This window comes from Bufo gargarizans, chromosome 8 (genome assembly GCF_014858855.1).
Source record: "Bufo gargarizans isolate SCDJY-AF-19 chromosome 8, ASM1485885v1, whole genome shotgun sequence".
NCBI classification, from domain to species: domain Eukaryota; kingdom Metazoa; phylum Chordata; class Amphibia; order Anura; family Bufonidae; genus Bufo; species Bufo gargarizans.
In genome coordinates this window covers 191,496,378-191,509,423 of record NC_058087.1, presented here as the reverse complement: position 1 = coordinate 191,509,423, position 13,046 = coordinate 191,496,378, and positions in this window count along the sequence as shown.

Below are 13,046 nucleotides of genomic sequence, written 5' to 3'. Positions count from 1 at the left end.
GGCTTCGCACGGGTATATTTCATCTATTTAATTTCATGTTTCCATATGTCGTAAAAGATATCAACAGTATCCCCCATAACAGTGACCTCCACAGTGCCTGCCCCTTTAACATTGACCTCCACAATGGCCGCCCCTTCAACACTGACCTTCACAGTGCCTGCCCTTTTGACAGTGACCTCCACAGTGCCCATCCCCTTTAACAATGACCTCCACATTGCCTGTTCCTTTAATGGTGTCTGCCCCTTTAACAGTGACCTCCACAGTGCCTGCCCCTTTAACAGTGACCTCCACAGTGCCCACCCCTTTAACAGTGACCTCCACAGTGGCCGCCCCTTTAACATTGACTACCCCTTTGACATTGAACTCCCCAGTGCCCGCCCATTTAATAGTGACTGCCCCTTTTCCGCCCCTTTAATAGTGACTGCCCCTTTACAGTGACCTACGCAGTGCTCGTCCCTTTAACCACCTCCCGACCGCCTAACGCGCCGATGCGTCCGGGAGGTGGTTGATTTGTTCCTCCTGGACGCATCGGCGCGTCATCTCGCGATACCCGAGATTTCCTGTGAACGCGCGCACGCAGGCGCGCGCGCTCACAGGAACAGAAGGTAAGCGAGTGGATCTCCAGCCTGCCAGCGGCGATCGTTCGCTGGCAGGCTGGAGATCTGATTTTTTTTAACCCCTAACAGGTATATTAGACGCTGTTTTGATAACAGCGTCTAATATACCTACTACCTGGTCCTCTGGTGGTCCCTTTTGTTAGGATCGACCACCAGAGGACACAGGTAGGTCAGTAAAGTCGCACCAAACACTACACTCCACCCCCCCCCCCGTCACTTATTAACCCCTTATAAACCCCTGATCACCCCATATAAACTCCCTGATCACCCCCCCTGTCATTGATCACCCCCCTGTCATTGATTACCCCCCTGTCAGGCTCTGTTCAGACGTCCGTATGATTTTTACGGATCCACAGATACATGGATCGGATCCGCAAAACACATAAACACATACGGACGTCTGAATGGAGCCTTACAGGGGGGTGATCAATGACAGGCGGGTGATCACCCATATAGATTCTCTGATCACCCCCTGTCATTGATCACCCCCCTGTCATTGATCACCCCCCTGTCATTGATCACCCCCCTGCAAGGCTCCATTCAGACGTCCGTATGATTTTTACGGATCCATGGATACATGGATCGGATCCGCAAAACACATGCGGACGTCTGAATGGAGCCTTACAGGGGGGTGATCAATGACAGGCGGGTGATCACCCATATAGATTCCCTGATCACCCCCTGTCATTGATCACCCCCCTGTCATTGATCACCCCCCTGCAAGGCTCCATTCAGACGTCCGTATGATTTTTACGGATCCATGGATACATGGATCGGATCCGCAAAACACATGCGGACGTCTGAATGGAGCCTTACAGGGGGGTGATCATCCCATATACACTCCCTGATCACCCCGTCATTGATCACCCCCCTGTAAGGCTCCATTCAGACGTCCGCATGTGTTTTGCGGATCCGATCCATGTATCCATGGATCCGTAAAAATCATACGGACGTCTGAATGGAGCCTTACAGGGGGGTGATCAATGACAGGGGGGTGATCACCCATATACACTCCCTGATCACCCCCTGTCATTGATCACCCCCCTGTAAGGCTCCATTCAGACGTCCGCATGTGTTTTGCGGATCCGATCCATGTATCCGTAAAAATCATACGGACCTCTGAATGGAGCCTTACCAGGGGGGTGATCAATGATGGAGGTGATCAGGGAGTCTATATGGGTGATCACCCCCCTGTCATTGATCACCCCCCTGTCATTGATCACCCCTCCTGTAAGGCTCCATTCAGACATTTTTTTGGCTCAAGTTAGCGGAAATATATATTTTTTTTGTTTGTTTTTTCTTACAAAGTCTCATATTCCACTAACTTGTGTCAAAAAATTAAATCTCACATGAACTCACCATACCCCTCACGGAATCCAAATGCGTAAACATTTTTAGACATTTTTATTCCAGACTTCTTCTCACGCTTTAGGGCCCCTAAAAAGCCAGGGCAGTATAAATACCCCACATGTGACCCCATTTCGGAAAGAAGACACCCCAAGGTATTCGCTGAGGGGCATATTGAGTCCATGAAAGATTGACATTTTTGTCCTAAGTTAGCGGAAAGTGAGACTTTGTGAGAAAAAAATAAAAATAATAAATTTCCGCTAACTTATGCAAAAAAATAAAAATTCTATGAACTCGCCAGGCCCCTCATTGAATACCTCGGGGTGTCTTCTTTCCAAAGTGGGGTCACATGTGGGGTATTTATACTGCCCTGGCTTTTTAGGGGCCCTAAAGCGTGAGAAGAAGTCTGGGATCCAAATGTCTAAAAATGCCCTCCTAAAAGGAATTTGGGCACCTTTGCGCATCTAGGCTGCAAGAAAGTGTCACACATCTGGTATCGCCGTACTCAGGAGAAGTTGGGGAATGTGTTTTGGGGTGTAATTTTACATATACCCATGCTGGGTGAGAAAAATATCTTGGTCAAATGCCAACTTTGTATAAAAAAATTGGAAAAGTTGTCTTTTGCCAAGATATTTATCTCACCCAGCATGGGTATATGTAAAATGACACCCCAAAACACATTCCCCAACTTCTCCTGAGTACGGCGATACCAGATGTGTGACACTTTTTTGCAGCCTAGGTGGGCAAAGGGGCCCACATTCCAAAGTGCACCTTTCGGATTTCGCAGGCCATTTTTTACACATTTTTATTGCAAGGTACTTCTCACACATTTGGGCCCCTAAATTGCCAGGGCAGTATAACTACGCCACAAGTGACCCCATTTTGGAAAGAAGACACCCCAAGGTATTCCGTGAGGGGCACGGCGAGTTCCTAGAATTTTTTATTTTTTGTCACAAGTTAGTGGAAAATGATGATTTTTCATTTTTTTCCTTTTTTCCTTACAAAGTCTCATATTCCACTAACTTGCGACAAAAAATTAAAAATTCTAGGAACTCGCCATGCCCCTCACGGAATACCTTGGGGTGTCTTCTTTCCAAAATGGGGTCACTTGTGGCGTAGTTATACTGCCCTGGCAATTTAGGGGCCCAAATGTGTGAGAAGTACCTTGCAATCAAAATGTGTAAAAAATGACCGGCGAAACCCGAAAGGTGCACTTTGGAATATGTGCCCCTTTGCCCACCTTGGCAGCATAAAAGTGTCACACATCTGGTATCGCCGTACTCAGGAGAAGTTGGGGAATGTGTTTTGGGGTGTCATTTTACATATACCCATGCTGGGTGAGAAAAATATCTTGGTCAAATGCCAACTTTGTATAAAAAAATGGGAAAAGTTGTCTTTTGCCAAGATATTTCTCTCACCCAGCATGGGTATATGTAAAATGGCACCCCAAAACACATTCCCCAACTTCTCCTGAGTACGGCGATACCAGATGTGTGACACTTTTTTGATGCCAAGGTGGGCAAAGGGGCACATATTCCAAAGTGCACCTTTCGGATTTCACCGGTCATTTTTTACAGATTTTGATTGCAAAGTTCTTCTCACACATATGGGCCCCTAAATTGCCAGGGCAGTATAACTACGCCACAAGTGACCCCATTTTGGAAAGAAGACACCCCAAGGTATTCTGTGAGGGGCATGGCGAGTTCCTAGAATTTTTTTTTTTTTGTCGCAAGTTAGTGGAATATGAGACTTTGTAAGAAAAAATAAAAAATAAAAAATCATCATCATTTTCCGCTAACTTGTGACAAAAAATAAAAAGTTCTATGAACTCACTATGCCCATCAGCGAATACCTTAGGGTGTCTACTTTCCGAAACGGGGTCATTTGTGGGGTTTTTCTACTGTCTGGGCATTGTAGAACCTCAGGAAACATGACAGGTGCTCAGAAAATCAGAGCTGTTTCAAAAAGCGGAAATTCACATTTTTGTACCATAGTTTGTAAACGCTATAACTTTTACCCAAACCATTTTTTTTTTTGCCCAAACATTTTTTTTTATCAAAGACATGTAGAACAATAAATTTGGTGAAAAATGTATATATGGATGTCGTTTTTTTTGCAAAATTTTACAGCCGAAAGTGAAAAATGTCATTTATTTGCAAAAAAATCGTTACATTTTGATTAATAACAAAAAAAGTAAAAATGTCAGCAGCAATAAAATACCACCAAATGAAAGCTCCATTAGTGAGAAGTAAAGGAGGTAAAATTCATTTGGGTGGTAAGTTGCATGACCGAGCGATAAACGGTGAAAGGAGTGCAGTGCCGAAGTGTAAAAAGTGCTCTGGTCATGAAGGGGGTTTCAGCTAGCGGGGCTGAAGTGGTTAAAGAGGACCTTTCACTAGTATACAAACTAAAAACTAACTATACCTGTGGGCAGAGCGGCGCCCAGGGGTCCCCCTGCACTTACTAGTATGTCTGGGCGCCGCTCCGTTCGCCCGGTATAGGCTCCGGTGTCTCAGCTCCGTCTGTTGTACTGGACTGATTTTTTTGTAGGAGGCGTGTCCCTTGCTGCGGCACTGGCCATTCGCAGCGCACAGCTCATAGCCTGGCTATGGCTGGAAGAAGGCTCTTGTGAGCCGAAACGTCGCTGAGTTGCCATACTATGGGTGAATAAAATTTCACATATCTTCACTTTTATCCGGAGTGCAGTCCTATTTTTCTTCAACTAATATATATATATATATATATATACACACACTCTAGGAAAAATTAGCGGCACTCCAAGAATAAAAGTAGTGAACCCTTTATTCACACCAGTGGTGTGAATAAAGGGTTCACTACTTTTATTCTTGGAGTGCCGCTCATTTTTCCTAGAATATTTATCAGGGAAATCAGTCCATTCCCTTTGGGACGTGCACCCGTCTTCTCACCTGGAAGCCAGTGCCGCCATTTTTCTTTCTATATATATATATATATATATATATATATATATATATATATATATATATATATATATATATATATATATATATATATATTTATATATAAGACTTCGCACGGGCATATTTCATCTATTTCATTTTATGTTTCCGTGTGTCGTAAAAAGATATCGACAGTTTCCCCCATAACAGTGACCTCTACAGTACCCGCCCCTTTAACATTGACCTTCAAAGTGCCCGCCACTTTAACAGTGCTTGCCCCTTTAACAGTGACCTCAACAGTGCCCGCCCCTTTAACAGTGACCACCCCTTTACAGTGATCTTCACAGTGGCCGCCCCTTTAACAGAGACCTCCACGGTGCCTGCCCCTTTAACTGTGACCGCCCCTTTAACCTTTTCAGGACACATGACGTACCGGTACGTCATGTCGTCCTGGTACTTAAGGACACATGACGTACCGGTACATCATGTGTTGTTCCGATCACCGCCGCTACCTAGGCTAAATGCGCGGGGGGTCCCGTGAACCCCCATGTCAGCGATCGCAGCAAACCGCAGGTCAATTCAGACCTGCGGTTTGCTGCGCTTTCTGCAGTTTCCGCGTGGATCAGAAACTTTAGTATGCCAAAAATATATATTTTTCACCGCCCGCTGCACCCCTGAATGATTTTATGCAGGCAGGGGGGGTTGCATGCTGTGAGGGCGGCTGGCGGTGCCGCAGGCGGGATCGCGATCCCCCGCCTACCTCTTCTTGAATAATCATTGGTATCCAGTGGGTTTACCAGAGTGTCAGCACATTGCTGACACTCTGGTATAAACGGCTGATATCTGTGATGCGTTGTCAGCCGTTTAACCCTTTTCATACCGCGGTCCATACGAACCGCTGTATGGAAGAGGTTAACAGTCAGGGAGCTCCCCCCTCTCCCATCGGGGGGCTGCTGTGCCTTTGCAGCCCCCAGACAGGATGGTCTCACAGAGGGAGGGAGTTCCCCTCCTTCCCCTTCCCTGTCTGCTCAGTTGTGGCAGACGCGGAAGGTTCCCATGGCAATAGGACGCCTTCTCAGGCATCCTGCTGTCCATGGTGCTGAACAGATCTGTGCTAAAGGCATAGATCTGTTCAGACAAAGTGTAAGTAAAATACAGTACAATACACTATATAGTGTACTGTACTGTATTATACAGACATCAGACCCACTGGATCTTCAAGAACCAAGTGGGTCTGGATCAAAAAAAGTAAAAAAAAAGTAAAAAAAAGTAAAAAAAACACATTTATCACTGATTAAAAATGAAAAAAAAAAAATTCCCTACACGTTTGATATCACCGCATCCGTAACGACCTGATCTATAAAACGGTCATGTTACTTTACCTCAACGGTGAACGCCATAAAAATAAAAAACTATCATGAAATTGAAATTTTGACCACCTTACTTCCCAAAAAAGGTAATAAAAGTGATCAAAAAAGTTGTATGTACGCCAAAATAGTACCAATCAAACCGTCACCTCATTCCGCAAAAAATGAGACCCTACCTAAGATAATCGCCCAAAAACTGAAAAAACTATGGCTCGCAGAATATGGAGACACTAAAACTTGATTTTTTTGTTTTTCAAAAATAAAATAATTGTGTAAAACTTACATAAATAAAAAAAAGTATACATATTAGGTCTGTAATAACCTGCTCTATAAAAATATCACATGACCTAACCCCTCAGGTTAATACCATAAAAAAGAAAAAGTGTAAAAAAAGCTATTTTTTGTCACTTTACTTCACAAAAAGTGTAATAGCAAGCGATCAAAAAGTCATACGCACCCCAAAATAGTGCCAATCAAACCGTCATCTCATCCCGCAAAAATGCTAACCTACACAAGATATTTGCCCAAAAACTAAAAAAAACTATGGCTCTCAGACTATGGAGACACTGAAACATGATTTTTTTTGTTTCAAAAATGAAATAATTGTGTAAAACTTACATAAATAAAAAAAAAGTATACATATTAGGTATCGCCGCGTCCGTAATAATCTTCTCTATAAAAATATCACATGACCTAACCCCTAAGGTGAATACCGTAAAAAAAAAAAAAGAAACGGTGTAAAAAAAGCTATTTTTTGTCACCTTACTTCACAAAAAGTGTAATAGCAAGCTATCAAAAAGTCATATGCACCCCAACATAGTGCCAATCAAACCGTCATCTCATCCCGCAAAAATTATACCCTACCCAAGATATTTGCCCAAAAACTGAAAAAACTATGGCTCAGACTATGGAGACACTGAAACATGATTTTTTTTGTTTCAAAAATGAAATCATTGTGTAAAACTTACATAAATAAAAAAAATTGTATACATAATAGGTATCGCCGCGTCCGTGACAACCTGCTCTATAAAAATATTACATGATCTAACCTGTCAGATGAATGTTGAAAATAACAAAAAATAAAAACGGTGCCAAAACAGCTATTTCTTGTTACCTTGCCTCACAAAAAGTGTATAAATATAGAGCAACCAAAAATCATATGTACCCTAAACTAGTACCAACAATACTGCCACCCTATCCCGTAGTTTCTAAAATGGGGTCAATTTGGGGGAGTTTCTACTCTAGGGGTGCATCAGGGGGGCTTCAAATGGGACATTGTGTCAAAAAAAAAGGTCCAGCAAAATCTGCCTTCCAAAACTGTATGACATTCCTTTCCTTCTGCACCCTGCCGTGTGCCCGTACAGCGGTTTACGACCACATATGGGGTGTTTCTGTAAACTACAGAAGCAGAGCCATAAATATAGCATTTTGTTTGGCTGTTAACCCTTGCTTTGGTACTGGAAAAAAATGGATAGAAATTGAAAATTTGCTCACAAATGCATTGCAAGGACGGATCCATCTCTCCGCTTGTCATGCGGACCGACGATCCGTCTTGTACATTTTTTCACATCTTTACCGATTTGCGCATGCCGGAACGACGGATCCGGCATTCTGAATGCCGGATCTGGCATTCTGAATGCCGGATCCGGCGCTAATACATTCCTATGGGAAAAAATGTCGGATCCGGCGTTCAGGCATGTCTTCACTTTTTTTCGCCGGAGAGAAAACCGTAGCATGCTGCGGTTTTCTCTTTTGCCTGATCAGTCAAAACGACTGAACTGAAGACATCCTGATGCAAACTGAACGGATTAGGGCTCTTTCACACCTGCGTTCTTTTCTTCCGGCATAGAGTTCCGTCGTTGGGGCTCTATGCCGGAAGAATCCTGATCAGTTTTATCCTAATGCATTCTGAATGGAGAGAAATCCGTTCAGGATGCATCAGGATGTCTTCAGTTCAGGACCGGAACGTTTTTTGGCCGGAGAAAATACCGCAGCATGCTGCGCTTTTTGCTCCGGACAAAAACCCTGAACACTTGCCACAAGGCCGGATCCGGAATTAATGCCCATTGAAAGGCATTGATCCGGATCCGGCCTTAAGCTAAACGTCGTTTCGGCGCATTGCCGGATCCGACGTTTAGCTTTTTCTGAATGGTTATCATGGCTGCCGGGACGCTAAAGTCCTGTCTGCCATGGTAAAGTGTAGTGGGGAGCGGGGGAGCAGTATGCTTACCGTCCGTGCGGCTTCCCGGGCGCTCCAGAGTGACGTCAGGGCGCCCCATGCGCATGAATGACGTGATCGCATGGCACGTCATCCATGCGCATGGGGCGCTCTGACGTCATTCTGGAGCGCCCCGGGAGCCGCACGGACGGTAAGTATACCGCTCCCCACTACTACTATGGCAACCAGGACTTTCATAGCGTCCTGGCTGCCATAGTAACACTGAATGCATTTTGAAGACGGATCCGTCTTCAAATGCTTTCAGTTCACTTGCGTTTTTCCGGATCCGGCGTGTAATTTTGGCAAGTGGAGTACACGCCGGATCCGGACAACGCAAGTGTAAAAGAGGCCTTACTCTCCATTCAGAATGCATGGGGATAGAACTGCTCAGTTCTTTTCCGGTATAGAGCCCCTGTGACGGAACTCTATGCCGGAAAAGAAAAACGCAAGTGTGAAAGTACCCTTATTTAATTAAATTTTACTCACAAATGTTATCTGATTATTAGGCTGGGTTCACACCTGAGCACTTTACAGCGCGTTCCTAAGCGCCGTAAAACCTTCAACAAGGAGAAACCAATGCTTCCCTATGGAATGGTTCTCACCTGGGCGTTTTACAGCGCGTACGATTGTGCTGTAAAACGCCCGACGCCCCAAGAAGTACATGAGCTTCTTTGGGGCGTATTGTCGCGCGTTCCCGTACATAGACTTCCGGGAACGTGCGACAATGGGCGTTTGCTTGTCTCTGTATGCGCGATTGCAAACGCCCGTACAATCGCGCATACAGAGCGCTCCATCGCGAACGCTCAGATGTGAACCCAGCGTTATGGTCCAAGTGCAGTGTGCTCGCCCATAATCTTGGCTTTAAATTGATCACTCATTACTAGAGGGTGGGTGTTCCTCTATTTTTGGGTTAGCAGCACCTATTCCAGAATTCCGCCTGAAGTGAGCCACCGCCCTGAGTCCATTTTTTGTATTGGCTAACGTGGGTCATTTTTTGGGAATATCTCGGAACGGTAGGTCCTAGAGAGCTGCGTCTCGGACACCTGAGGTACCTGTGTGCCAAATATGGCCGCGCATAAAGAACAGACACTCATATATATATATATATATATATATATATATATATTATACACACACAGGCTGTGGCAGGCGTGACGTCTTCATACCTGCCTGAGTGGAGAGCAGGAGTCGGGAAAGGTGGCTATCCTTGGATCACTTGGGGGGATGTGGTGCATCAATGAAGGGGCCGAGATGAGCTTGAGGTGCTCACCCATAACTGGCCAATGTGCATAATAATGACAGCACTGGCCTGCTATGTGTTTTACAGCCCCTAATACACATCGCAGGTGTCATTATCAGCTCCGGGCCCTGCCATGTGTATTAGGGGCTGTAAAACATACCACGGGCCAGTGCTATTATCATCCACATTGTATAATCAGTCATGTTTTCCTGTTTTTATGAAGCTTTGATTTCTCATCAATAAATCAGCACTTCATGAAAACAGGGACAGCGCAGGGACCCAATAAGCATAAGAATGCAGGCCGGAGACCCCCGCGAAAACCCCTGTATGCCGCAGGCAGCGGCATACTAGGGGTTAATCCGCAGCCATTTACGGCGATGCTGGCGGATACAGCAGGGGCTCCATACAGAATGTATGTACATAATTGTTCATGATAGACGCTACTAACCCATTAACTGCCATCTCTCCTAATCTACATGTGGGACATTGAAGGACAAGCCATCCATATTACCTCACATATCTATGTCTTGATCAAAATACTCATCTTGTCAGGGATTAAATACCTTGGAAAAATGTCTAATTCCATAATTGGGATAATAAACAGTATTCTATCAGGACTGGCTGCACTCATACACCGTCCTCAGTGACATAATACACGGTATTCCAGTCAGCATCACACTCAGAGCCACCATTTTCTGATTTCCACCTGAGAGACCATAGGCGGAGTCTGATCACGTGGTCTCTAGCGCGGGAAGAACTTTTACCTCGGCTCTCGAACATTTGTGTCAGGTCGCGCCTGTAATTAATGTAGGGGGGGGGGGGGGGTCACAGGTTTGATTGATGGTTATTGCAGCAAATCAGAAGCTGGCGCGGCAGAAACCCCGCCTCTGAAATTGGTGAAAGGCTTGTCAGTTTTTATGAAACGGCCGCCTGGCTCCACCCCCTTTCAGCCTCGGCGGTTCCGAACTTGAAATGGCGGGAAGACGGGTATGAGGTAAATGTTCTTCCTGTAACCGGACAGTGGTGGGCGCAATCTTCCTGTGTCTTCTAGGAGCTCTCGTCTCGTGTTCTGGCCTTGTTATTATTATTGAGGAGAGTCTTGCAAGATATCCCATAGTAATACCTTCCATATTTTGTATTTTCCTTCTTTTATCCAGTCAGTGTGATTGAGTCACTTTTTCCTGTAAGTGTGCATTCACACCCTTCTGTCATCACATTTTCCATATAACCATAGCCTATGACAGGAAAGAAAAACAGAATATAACCACAATGTGCATCTAAGAGGTAATAACTGAGGTCTGATGCTTCACATGGTAACATTTTTGTCATAATTCTCAGAAAATCTCAGCAGTTCCACCACATGAGTGCCCTGTGTGAATAGACCCTGGCACACGTTCACACGGCGCATTTTAACCGCCTCCGGACCGCCTAACGCAGATGTGCGGTCCGGAGGCGGCAGCCCTGCGCACAGTGACGCATATACGCGTCATCTCGCGAGGGCCGAGATTTCCTGTGAATGCGCGCACACAGGCACAGAAGGTAAGAGACAGGATCTCCAGCCTGCCAGCGGCGATCGCTCGCTTGCAGGCTGGAGATGTGATTTTTTTTTTAACCCCCAACAGGTATATTAGACGCTGTTTTGATAACAGCGTCTAATATACCTCCTACCTGGTCCTCTGGTGGTCCCTTTTGTTAGGATCGACCACCAGAGGACACAGGCAGCTCAGTACAGTCGCACCAAACACTACACTACACCCCCCCACCCGTCACTTATTAACCCCTTAATCACCCATGATCACCCCATATAAACTCCCTGATCACCCCCCTGTCATTGATCACCCCCCTGTCAGGCTCCGTTCAGACGTCCGTATGATTTTTACGGATCCACGGATACATGGATCGGATCCGCAAAAAACATACGGACGTCTGAATGGAGCCTTACAGGGGGGTGATCAATGACAGGCGGGTGATCACCCATATAGATTCCCTGATCACCCCCTGTCATTGATCACCCCCCTGTAAGGCTCCATTCAGACGTCCGTATGATTTTTACGGATACATGGATCGGATCCGCAAAACACATGCGGATGTCTGAATGGAGCCTTACAGGGGGGTGATCAATGACAGAGGGGTGATCACCCATATACACTCCCTGATCACCCCCTGTCATTGATCACCCCCCTGTAAGGCTCCATTCAGACGTCCGCATGTGTTTTGCGGATCCGATCCATGTATCCGATCCACGTATCCGTAAAAATCATACGGACGTCTGAATGGAGCCTTACCAGGGGGGTGATCAATGACAGGGGGGTGATCACCCATATAGACTCCCTGATCACCCCCTGTCATTGATCACCCCCTTGTCATTGATCACCCCCCTGTAAGGCTCCATTCAGACGTCCGTATGTGTTTTGCGGAATCCGATCCATGTATCCGTGGATCCGTAAAAATCATACGGACGTCTGAATGGAGCCTTACAGGGGGGTGATCACCCATATAGACTCCCTGATCACCCCCTGTCATTGATCACCCCCCCCTGTAAGGCTCCATTCAGACATTTTTTTGGCCCAAGTTAGCGGAAATATATATATTTTTTTGTTTGTTTTTTCTTACTAAGTCTCATATTCTACTAACTTGTGTCAAAAAATAAAATCTCCCATGAACTCACCATACCCCTCACGGAATCCAAATGCGTAAACATTTTTAGACATTTATATTCCAGACTTCTTCTCACGCTTTAGGGCCCCTAAAAAGCCAGGGCAGTATAAATACCCCACATGTGACCCCATTTCAGAAAGAAGACACCCCAAGGTATTCCGTGAGGGGCATATTGAGTCCATGAAAGATTGAAATTTTTGTCCTAAGTTAGCGGAAAGGGAGACTTTGTTGGAAAAAAAACAAAAAAAAAATCAATTTCCGCTAACTTATGCAACAAAAAAAAAAAAATTCTAGGAACTCGCCAGGCCCCTCATTGAATACCTTGGGGTGTCTTCTTTCCAAAGTGGGGTCACATGTGGGGTATTTATACTGCCCTGGCTTTTTAGGGGCCCGAAAGCGTGAGAAGAAGTCTGGGATCCAAATGTCTAAAAATGCCCTCCTAAAAGGAATTTGGGCCGCTTTGCGCATCTAGGCTGCAAAAAAGTGTCACACATGTGGTATCGCCGTACTCAGGAGAAGTTGGGGAATGTGTTTTGGGGTGTCATTTTACATATACCCATGCTGGGTGAGAGAAATATCTTGGTCAAATGCCAACTTTGTATAAAAAAAATTGGAAAAGTTGTCTTTTGCCAAGATATTTCTCTCACCCAGCATGGGTATATGTAAAATGACCCCCCCAAA